Below are 10,592 nucleotides of genomic sequence, written 5' to 3'. Positions count from 1 at the left end.
TCCGCTGCGGAAACCGCAATTCCATTTTGCTAGTGGACATGAGGCCTTAAGGCTCCTTCCCACAGACGGATCTATTCAACCTAATAGCTCAATGCTTACGGTGCGGAATTTCACAGCGGAATTCCGCACCGTAAAATCACCCCTCCTCACCCACGGCATGCTCTATTTGCCGCGGGTGTACGCGCGGACGGCTTCCATTGCAGTCTGTGGAAGCCGTCCATTCACGCTATCTTCCGCTGTAGCACAGCGGAAGATAGTGTGAAACCGCCTCTACGCCTACCGCGTCACATGCCGCTGCGGTGCGTCACGCGCTCGATTGCCCATGCGCGCTGAGGCGTCATGCGGGACTCCGAAACTGGAGGTAAGTATTGGGGTCTCTTGGGGCCGCCGTGACGGGCTCCGCCCCGGAATTCCATGGCGGAGCCCGTCACAGCCATGTGCAGCCGGCTTTACAGCGTGGGTAATCAGGAGTTAAAAACATAAATAAGGTAAAACAAAAAAACAAATTCAAATCACGTTTTATTATTTATTAAAAATGTGGATTTTACACCAAGTGTCATTCCCAGATAAAACAAAGGCCGCTGTGTTTGGGTATGTTTTCTGTTTACTCAATCGGTGTAAAATATTGCGCAGTTTTTCAGGATCCTCCGTCATAATTCTTTGAAAGAAAAAGCTTATAAAAAAAAAAAAAAGGTGAGTCACAGGCAAAAAGCAGTCCATAAAACGAAGGGTTTCAAGATTGCTGAACGTCGAGGGTCTCTTCACTGTCGGACAGCCTTCCCATTCTCAAGGACGTCAGATCTGCAGGAAATGATGAAAAATCAGCAGGTTAACAGTCACATCACACCAGTATTACTGATCTCTAGATCCGCTCCACCCACTTACATTGACCACTACTCCCCCAACCTGGTCAGAACAATCATATATAATAAATATATATACATACGTACACGTACGGCAATGCCTTATCAGTTACAGTAGTGATCATAGGTAATGGCAAGCAGGGACACCTGTTGTCATGGCAACCCATCGGCCCGCCATGATTACAAGGGCCAGACGACATAACATAGGGAGCACGCTCCCTTGGGGAATCCTTTACTTGCTGCCATCTCAAAACTTTGCAGGACAACCTATGGTTTCTCTTGGTATCATTTTGGACTACATGCCACTTTTTCATCGTTTTTTATGATATTTTTTTGGGGGGGGGAATTGAATGACCCAAAAAGTACAATTCTGACATTTTGGCTTTTTTTCTGACAACATAAATGATGCTGATTTTTTGAGAGTTCAAATTGTTATGGACACGAAGATACCAAATAGATTTTAGATGTTCTTATTTCATCACCGGTGCTCAGGAAAGATGTTACAGTATTGGAGGGGGTTCAAAGAAGAGCGACTAAACTAATACAGGGGACTCAGGCTAGCTGTGGTCCAGTTGCAAGGGCTGTGAAAAACCCAGTGGTAGACCCGGAGAGCTTGCCTTAGCTTGCTCGATGGGCCTGCCTCGATCTGGGAGGTCGAGGAGGGTCAACCGTTGAGGGCTGCGGGGTAGTGTAGGGACAGTTAGTAAAACAGACAGTTTCATTACTGCTAACCGTCATCAGAATATGCAGCATGATAGAAACACACGCTCATCATAACCTCAGGACACATTTTACCTGCACATAACCCTCAGGCGTCATTTGACGACACATTGCTCATTCTCGCCCCTGCCCTCTCCATCAAACTCAGAGAGATGGCGCTGATTTTGTACCTCCTTAACCCCTTATTGACCGCCCTATAGTGTTTTTAATCCCCACAGCCATAAAAACATGCTCATGCTGAGGATTACAGCCCTGGGGGCTGTGGACATGACAGCTCCTTGTTGTCAGCTGCCCGAGTGACCCCCAGTCACGCTATTGCCGTTATCCAAGTAAACAGTTAAAAACTTTAAAATTTCATCTTTCCTCATATCCGTGAGTGGAGATGAAATTACATACCTAAAGCCCCCGGATTTATCCGCGGACCTTACCCCAGATTGCCGGGGTAATTTAAAATCTCCCTGTTGCTGGCTAGCAAACGTAGCTGAAAGCCTGGAGATTTCACGATGGGCACCGGTCCCGGCGCTCTCCCCGACACCCGGTTTGAATTTGGCGCCAAAAACCTCATGGCGCGTCTTGCTCCTTGCGGCCTCTCGCCGCCGCGACTGCTCTTATGACCGCCTCTCTTTGCAGTGGGACTCGGGCTGAGTCGCGCCGGGGGGGTGTTTCTTCGCTTCGGGCGGCCTCGCCCGGCATCCCCCTCTTGTGCTGCTCCCTCTCCGGATACCGGCTCCCTTGCTGCTGGCTCGAGTGGCCCCCCCGACTCCGATCCCGACCTGCAGCTGGCGATTAACTCCTCCAGCCACTCGGCGCCATTCCGCTGGATTGCTTCTTGAATCTGTAGCCGCAAATCTTCCATCCTCAGTCTTGGGTCTTCTTGCTTCCACGGACCACTCTGGCACACTCTCCCTCTTCTTGCTTGCCCGGAGCAGGTGAGTTTAATTCAGGCGCGGGTCTCCTGCGGATCCGGACGGCTTCCATAGGCCTCAATAGAAGCCTGCGGGAGCCGTCCCCGCGGGAGTCCCACGCCTGAATGTATCATGTCCGGATTTTTTTCTGCACATGGGACCCGCGCCTGCAGGAAAAATGACATCCGCAGATATTTTACTACCTGCGGGTGTCTAATGCATCCCTATGGGGCGTGGATCCGCGTGCAGGAAAAACGATGCGGATTCAAAATCCGAATTTGCCCGTGGACATGGGGCCTAAGGCGGATTTTAACTCTTCTCCTGCCCGCGGATCCGCATCCCATAGGGATGCATTGATCACCCGCGGGTAGATAAATACCCGCGGATGGTCAATAAAAGTGATTTTTTTTAAAATTGAGCATGAAAAAATCTGGACCATGCTCCATTTTCGTGCGGGAGACCAAAATCGGAATTTACTCACCTGCTCCGGATCTTCCCTTCGCCGCGGCTGGCTGTATAACATATCCAGTCGTGTGAGACCGGCCTTCGGTAGATCGCTACCTTTTTATCACGTGACCAGGGACAGCTCAACGAGACCACCGATCACTGCTCCAGGCTCTTGGTGACCTTTGTTAGCCGGGAGCACAGAGATTTAAAATTTACCGGGCTCCCTAGCTGCTGCGCATGTGTCTGGCATTTTAAGGCAGGTTCATGCGCAGAAGCCGGAGAAGGTCCACGAAGGAGGATCACATCGAGGTTCAAATACGGAGGCCTCCGGTAAGAAGTTTCATCTCCTCTCACCGATCAAAGAGGGGAGATTAAACTTCAACTTTTTCTTAACTTTTACATGATCGCCGTTATCCAACCGAGGATAAGGATCCCGTCGGGGGACATCGCCGGAGGCCTTAGGGAAATATTTTCACCTTCCCTTACGGATTGGATTCGTGACAGGAGGTGAAGCTGTAACTCTTTTACTTTTACATGATCGCCGTTATCCATTGGCTAATGGCAATCACGTGACTGGGGACCACGTACTGCGGCCCACCATGAAATCTCCAGGCTCTCAGCTATGTTTGGTAGCCAGGAGCAGGGATATCTTAAATTACTCAGGCAATCTGCGGCTCTTGCATCGGCCAACATTGACGACGGGCGCGTGCGCAGAAGCTGAGGTGAGGTCCAAGGGTAAATCCGGGGGCCTTAGGTATGTAATTGCATCTCCCCTCACGAATATGAGCGAAGATTACATTTTACCATTTTTTAACTTTCTGTTGACTTTTAAGGGTGACTGGTGGTCGCGCCAACAGCAGGGAGTTGTCATGTCAAGCACTGAGCTCCCATGAACGGCGGAGTCGTAGTCATGCAATGAGACTAGTGCTACGTGACCAAGATCGCTGTATAGCCCTGCGACCTCACACTCTCGGGCCGGCTTCACACCACCGGTTTCCTATTATTCAATCCGCAGTCGTCGTCCACACGGAGGATCTGCAGCAAATCACATGCATTGAAAGATACATACTACTGCTACTTCCTTCACACTCGCGGTCATCTGCATTACAGAATCTGCAGGAACGCAGGGTCGCCGGCTGGGGTAACGGCCAGATTCCGCTGTGGTATCCCGCATTCGGAATGTGAAGCGGTCGTGTGCAGCTGGCCTTACTGAAGACAATGTAGTTGCGATACAACTCACAAGTAGCTACGACCAATATATTGCAAAAATCCAACCTCGGTGAGGTTTTAGCACTCTATAGGTTGTGGGAACTTGCGCGACCCCATTGATATATTTGAGAATGCAAGTTCACAGGGCTGCACAGCGATCTTTGGTCACATGACCCATGTCATGGCGAAAGACTCCATAGAGCTCCAGCCTTAGGGCTCATGTCCACGATTGTGTTCTCACCGCAGAGACGCAGCGTTTTACGCATACCACCGTGGGCTCTTCGGCCAGATTCACACAGATGTATTTGCGTAGCATATTACGCATGAAAAATATACATGCTAAATACACGTCAGTAGAACCCGCTGATTGCAGCGAGTTCCTTCACATAAGTGTATTTTGCATGCGCATTTTGTCCAAAAAAAAAGCAGTCCCCTTTATTTTCTCGTGCATTTCTGCAGGGGAAGAACATGTATTATTCTAATTACACTAATTGCCTATTTCAATAAATGGCGGCATGGTTGCGTGTTTTTTTGCGCTTGCAAATGTGCTTGATTCATGCTAACAAAAGTACAGTAAGGGCCGCTTCACACAAACATATTTGTTTCAATGGGTGCCTTCAGAATTCTCTTTACAATATAGTTGCGTATAGGCTGCGGGTATATCCGCGACCACGGAGCACAATAGGCTCTATGCTGCGGATATCCGCGGTAAAATAGAACCTGCTGCGTTCTCTTTTCTGCTTCCATGGGTGGAAATTCTGCAGGAAATCCGGCAGCGGAATTTCCGCCCGTGTGCACGGGGCCTAAGGCTGCTCTAAGACGTGCGTTCAGAAAACACAGCTTAAAATCGTGGGTTTTTTACCTCAATTTTGAGCAGCACTTTTGAACGCATGGTAAAGCGGTTTTAATGCACCCCACAATTGTGATGGGTGGGGAGGTGCGTTAGAAAACGCAAATACAGGACAGATAGCGCTTAAAAATCACCGCTTCCGAGCTCACGTCTGAGTAATCGCATTCAAATCAATAGAAACAGTATACCGCAATAAAAAGCGGTGTGTGTGTGTGATTCTCATCTAGCGCAGGAAACGCGTTAATAGGGCTAATTCATGTATGGAAATTCGTTTTGCAGCTTTCCTAGCTATCCTCCGGCACGGCTACTTACCCGAAGTGATGCGAGGCGGTTTTGAGATAAAAATGCCTCACATCCGCGGGGAAATTGCATGTTGGCGAGGGAGTGATTCACGGCCCGATATCGCACTCGTCCGTGTGACGTTAGCTTTATAGTTTGGGGGATAGTTCTGGTATACACGCTGATTTTGTAGCATAGATGCGCTGTGAATTGAGGTGAATATATATTTTGGCAAGTCAGTCAATGGACCTAAAAGAGGAGTCAAGGCATGATCTACTGACTTAGGGCTAATGCCCACGGATGGATTTCTGCCGCGTTTCATGAACCTAATAATAGCTTACTGCCTTTAAATGTTCACACAGCATGAAAGAAATCGTGCCATGTTCTAATTGCCACGGGAAAACGCGCAGCCGGCGTCCATTGCAGTCAATTGAAGCCATGCATCACGTGATACATGGCGGAAGTATAGCATGATTACACGTTTTTTTTGTTTTTTTCAGCCTCACTGCGGCTGTAGATTGCTGCGCCCGTGTGAAGGAGTCCTAAAGAATATTTAACATTAAGCAAAAACTAGTGCCAGATTCTTGACAAGCACACAAGCTACCGCTAATCTCTGCGCCAAAACTATGCCAAATGATTGTGCCCCAATACCTTTACCTTACTTATATTTGTTACTGTATTACTTTATTATTGCAACACACTGTATGCAAATGAGCCAGGTGTCTGGCAGGCTGATGTCACTGCATTGTGAGGTCATCAATTTAGAAGTATAAATACCGGCAGCCATGTTAGTCAGTCTCCACTGCAGCTTGGAGACGGGAGGTGGGGGAAACCCTATCTCCTCCGAGAAGCCACAGAACTGGACCTTTTTTTATTTTTAGCTGAGTGCATTTTTAATGCAGCACACAAGGGGGAGACAGCGGCCTACCAAAATCTACTGGGTCATATGACGCGGCTGGCGGTGGGCGGGGAAGCGGTTTTTACTCTATCTTCCGCTGTGCTACAGCGGAAGATAGCGTGACGGATGGCTTCCATTGACTAGAATGGAGGCCGGCCACGCGTACACCCGCGGCAAATAAAGCATACCGCGGGTGAGGTCGGGTGATTTCACAGTGCGGAATTCCGCGATATAATTCCGCACCGTGAGAATTGAGCTATTAGGTTCAATAGAACCTAATAGCTGCGGGCAATGCAGCGGACTTACGCAGCGTATTACGCAGCGGAAATCCCTCCGTGGGAAGGAGCCCTAACTTTAGCCAGCAGAAGGCGCCATAGTATAAGGCAGAAAAAGAAAAGCCCCTAGGCAACCCCGAATCCAAAATTGGATTGCAGAGGGTTAAAGAGGCCCTGTCCTTTTTAGAACGACGGGGTAAAATCATACGTCCTGATCAGCCCCGCCCCTGACACGTTGGCACTTTGCGATAAATAAGTGGCTTTTGTGTTGCAGTTTGGGTACCCAGTCTCTAAAAGGTTCGCCATCACTGATATAGAGGAAGCCCCGACATGTTGGACATGTTGGATACACATGGGAGTGCAGCGCCAAAAACACATGGAAAATACGCAGTACACCACTAGATGAATTCGTTAAGGGGTCTAGTTTTCAAAATGGGGTCATTTGTAGGGGTTCTCTGTCGTTTTGGCCGCTCAAGGGCTCTACAAGTGTGCTATGGGAAGAGGCAGGGCGGGGCTAAGTTCTGAGAATTAGCCCCGCCCCTGTCCCACCTCTCCCCATTGCAAATAGTGCAGAGGGGCGGAGAGGAGGCAGAGAGGGGGGGCGGGAGCTCAGTTCCTGCTCCTGGCTCTTCCATCCCCCCCCCCTGCACACGAGGACAACGTATATCTGTGCATGGGGGAAGGGGGGAGAAAAAAACCCCCGCAGCTTTAGGCCTCTTTCATACAAGCGTTGCATTCACCCGCACCCGGCTTAGGTAGTTAACCATGTGCTGCCTGCTTGCTGGAGAAGAACCCCTCTGTCTGCTGGGAGTCCCCCAAACTATTGCAGATTTACATGCAATTCACCTAACAACCCTCCTTGAATGCCGCGAGCTAACTAAGGATGCGGCACATGACTGGGAACAGGTACAGCAGGGGTTAAGTAGAGCGAGCAAAAGGGGGGTGGAGTTTAGACAGGAAGAGAAAGGGTGGGGGGGAGCGGAAGGAGCTCAGTCGTGAGACAGGAAGAGACGGGAGAAGACTGGAGAAGAGACAGCAGCAGAAAGAAGATTGCAAAGGGCGAAAAGTGTTTCCAGAGAGAGGAGAAGAGGTGCGGCAAAGGGAAGGAGTATCCAGCAGAAGAGGAGAAGCGGCGAAGAAATACCTGCAAGCGGCGTGGAAGAAGAGAAGGCAACCGCGTCCGGCGATCCAGAAGTCCCAAGATCGGAGGATGGAGGAGCTGCGAGCCCAGATTCGGGAGGCGATCCAGACGGACGGCGCGGAATGGCTAGAGGAGATCATCGCAAGCTGCAGATCGGGGTCGGAGTCCGGAAGGCCAGTCGGGCCGGCAGCAGCTTTACCGGCGGCTGCCGAGGGAGCGGAACAGCTGGGGGATGCCGGGCGAGGCCGCCCGAGGAGAAGACGGAACCCCCCTGCGAGGCTCAGTCCGAGCCCCGCCGCCAAGAGGGTCGGCCGCAGGAGCGGCCGCAGCGGAGAGATGTTGCCGGGCGCGGGACGCGCCACGAGGGCGGAGGCGCGAAATTCGAATCGCGCGGCGGTTGGAGCGACCGCGGAGGAGCAGCGGGAACAGCCGGGCGGCAGTCCGCAAAACAGCAGAGGGGCACCGGCAGCATCAAGCAGGGGCTCCGGGTCCAGGAGCCAGCGCGCAGTCGGGCGCACGGCAGCAGGAGACACCGGCAGCATGGAGCAGCCAAGGAGGCACGTGCCACGTGCAGACGCATGGCGGGAAGGCAGGCAAGATGGCGGCAGAGCAAGGCAGCAGCGCCAGGTACTGGGGAGGAGGGGGGGAGGAGCGTCCTCAGAGGGCCAGGCGGCCAGGCACTTAAACCCATTACCCGGGAGGTATAACCCTGGGGGGGGGAGGGATAGGGGATACAGCCCGGCCACCAGCTCTACCGGCAGTGCAGCCACCAGGGCAGGGAGCGCTCAGGGAGTTAGGGAAAGTGGGGAGATTATAGGAGAAGCGGGGATCCCATTTGTTTCCCTGGTCCCGGAGGGTCCATCGGCCGGGTCTTATGCGGGTCACCCTATCCATGAGCATCGACATAGCCGGTATGTAACTTACATCCCGCCCGCTGGCACCGGGTACGTAGTCAGCACCCAGACCCGTGAGCATAGCGGTCGCGCGGCTCACAGATATCACCTTCCACAGCAGCAAGCGATAGCGGCCCCTAGCTCACAGAGACTTTGTTATGTCAACCCACGTTTCGTGGTGGCAACATCGTCAGGTGGGGGGGATTCCTCACAGGGCTACGCCAGTCGCGCAAGCGGCAACAGGCAAGGTTTGGGTGCCAAGCGTAGACAACGCGAGAGAGCTAGGAGGGCAAGGTATCAGCAAAGGCGCGAGAGTGAGCTTGCGAGAGTAGGAGCGCAAGCAAGCGAGAGCATAAGGAGGCCGAGCGGAGAGTCTCTGGGCGACGGATCCAGGAGTCCAGGTGTACGGCACCACCAGGATACTTACCGCCATGCGGAACCTCCGCCAACACCTTCAACAAGCAGGCACAACATACGCCACAGGAGGCGGGATACACCCCCGGGACGGCCAGAGCGGGGCCACCTTATGATAGCGGGAGGATATGCGGCAAACGACGCTCCGCATGTGAGTTCGCGGCAGCCATCGAGCAGCAGAGGCAGGAGCCCTGGGAGAAGGACGGCAGGGACCTCGCCCTTGGCGATGCCGGAGGACGGTCGTGCCGGTGAGTCAGACTGTTTAAATGCTTGGAAAAATGTAATGGATCCCGCCAAGGTGGCGGAGAAAAACGATTTGGTGTTAGTATTAAAATCGGTTTTGAATAAAATGGATAAAAAAGAGGTTTTATCGGTGTCCTGTGGATCCCCGGGGGGCGCGGGCCCACCCGTGGGGCAGGAGGGTGGCTTAACAGCCGGAGGTGAAGTGGACCCGATGGAAGGGTTGAGATACGCAGACTCGTTGTTCTGCGGGGTTGCCCCCTTGGGGGTCGGTGTGTCGGATGATCTACTCGATAAGATCCGGAAAGGTGTTTATGTGGATATATGGTCTCTGTTGTCTCCGGACCATGTGACGGTGGATAAAGAGAGGGTGTCGGATCGTGTGGATAAAAAATCGAAGGTCGCTAAGACTTTCTGTAATTGGGTTCAAGCGTTTACGATTTTGGCGTACGTTACATGCCAACAGTACCCTAAGAAAGGTCCCGAGATGTTGGTATATCTTAACACCATTTTCAGTGCATAGTGGGGGAGGCATAGTGGTGCACGGAGGCACCGCGTGGTGGCGCTATGACGAGGACTTTCGTCGGCGCGTGTCGGGTACGGCCGTGAGTTGGGCGACAAAAGCGACCGATGTATGGTTGCAACTCATTTTAGCCCAACGCCCGCAGAAACCTACCTTTCAAGGGGGGGCCGCGGGGGGCGGGCAACAGCCCCCTGCGGCCTCTCCGCGGCAAAACGGGTCATGCTGGCTCTATAATGAGGGCCACTGTCGGTTTTTCGCGACGTGCAAGTTTAGGCACGAATGTTCGGTCTGCGGAGGACAACACTCCGCGGTGCGCTGCTTCAGAAAACAGAGACAGCCAGTCGCCGGGGGCGGTGCCAGTGGAGCACCGAACCCCGGTGAAAAGCAAGTACCTCTTCCAGTGGCTCGACAGATACCACAGGAGGGAGGAAGCAAGAATCCTTAGACAAGGTTTCACCGACGGTTTTTTAATCCCCTTTTCATTTCAACCTGCTTCCACCTTGTGCTCAAATTTAAAGTCGGCCCTGGATAATATAGTATTGGTAAGAGAAAAGGTCAACAAAGAGGTGTCGGCGGGCCGCATGGCGGGCCCCTTCGACGAACCACCGTTCGCGAACTTGCGGGTCTCACCGTTGGGGCTAGTCCCTAAGAAAGAGGCGGGCAAGTTCCGATTGATCCATCATCTATCCTTCCCAAAAGGGGAGTCGGTAAATGATGGCATCACAAAAGAACAAGCATCGGTGGTTTATGCGTCATTTGACCAGGCGGTCGCTTTGGTCAGAGCAGCAGGTAAGCGGGCACAGTTAGCGAAAGCCGACATTGAGTCGGCTTTTCGGCTACTTCCAATTCACCCTGAGTGTTTCCACTTGTTGGGTTGCAAGGTAGATAACCAGTTCTTTTATGATATGTGTCTGCCGATGGGCTGCTCGATTTCG

Source organism: Eleutherodactylus coqui, unplaced genomic scaffold, assembly GCF_035609145.1.
Source record: "Eleutherodactylus coqui strain aEleCoq1 unplaced genomic scaffold, aEleCoq1.hap1 HAP1_SCAFFOLD_41, whole genome shotgun sequence".
Classification (NCBI taxonomy): Eukaryota; Metazoa; Chordata; class Amphibia; order Anura; family Eleutherodactylidae; genus Eleutherodactylus; species Eleutherodactylus coqui.
The sequence above is the reverse complement of the archived record's forward strand: the minus strand, read 5'-3'. Positions refer to the sequence as shown.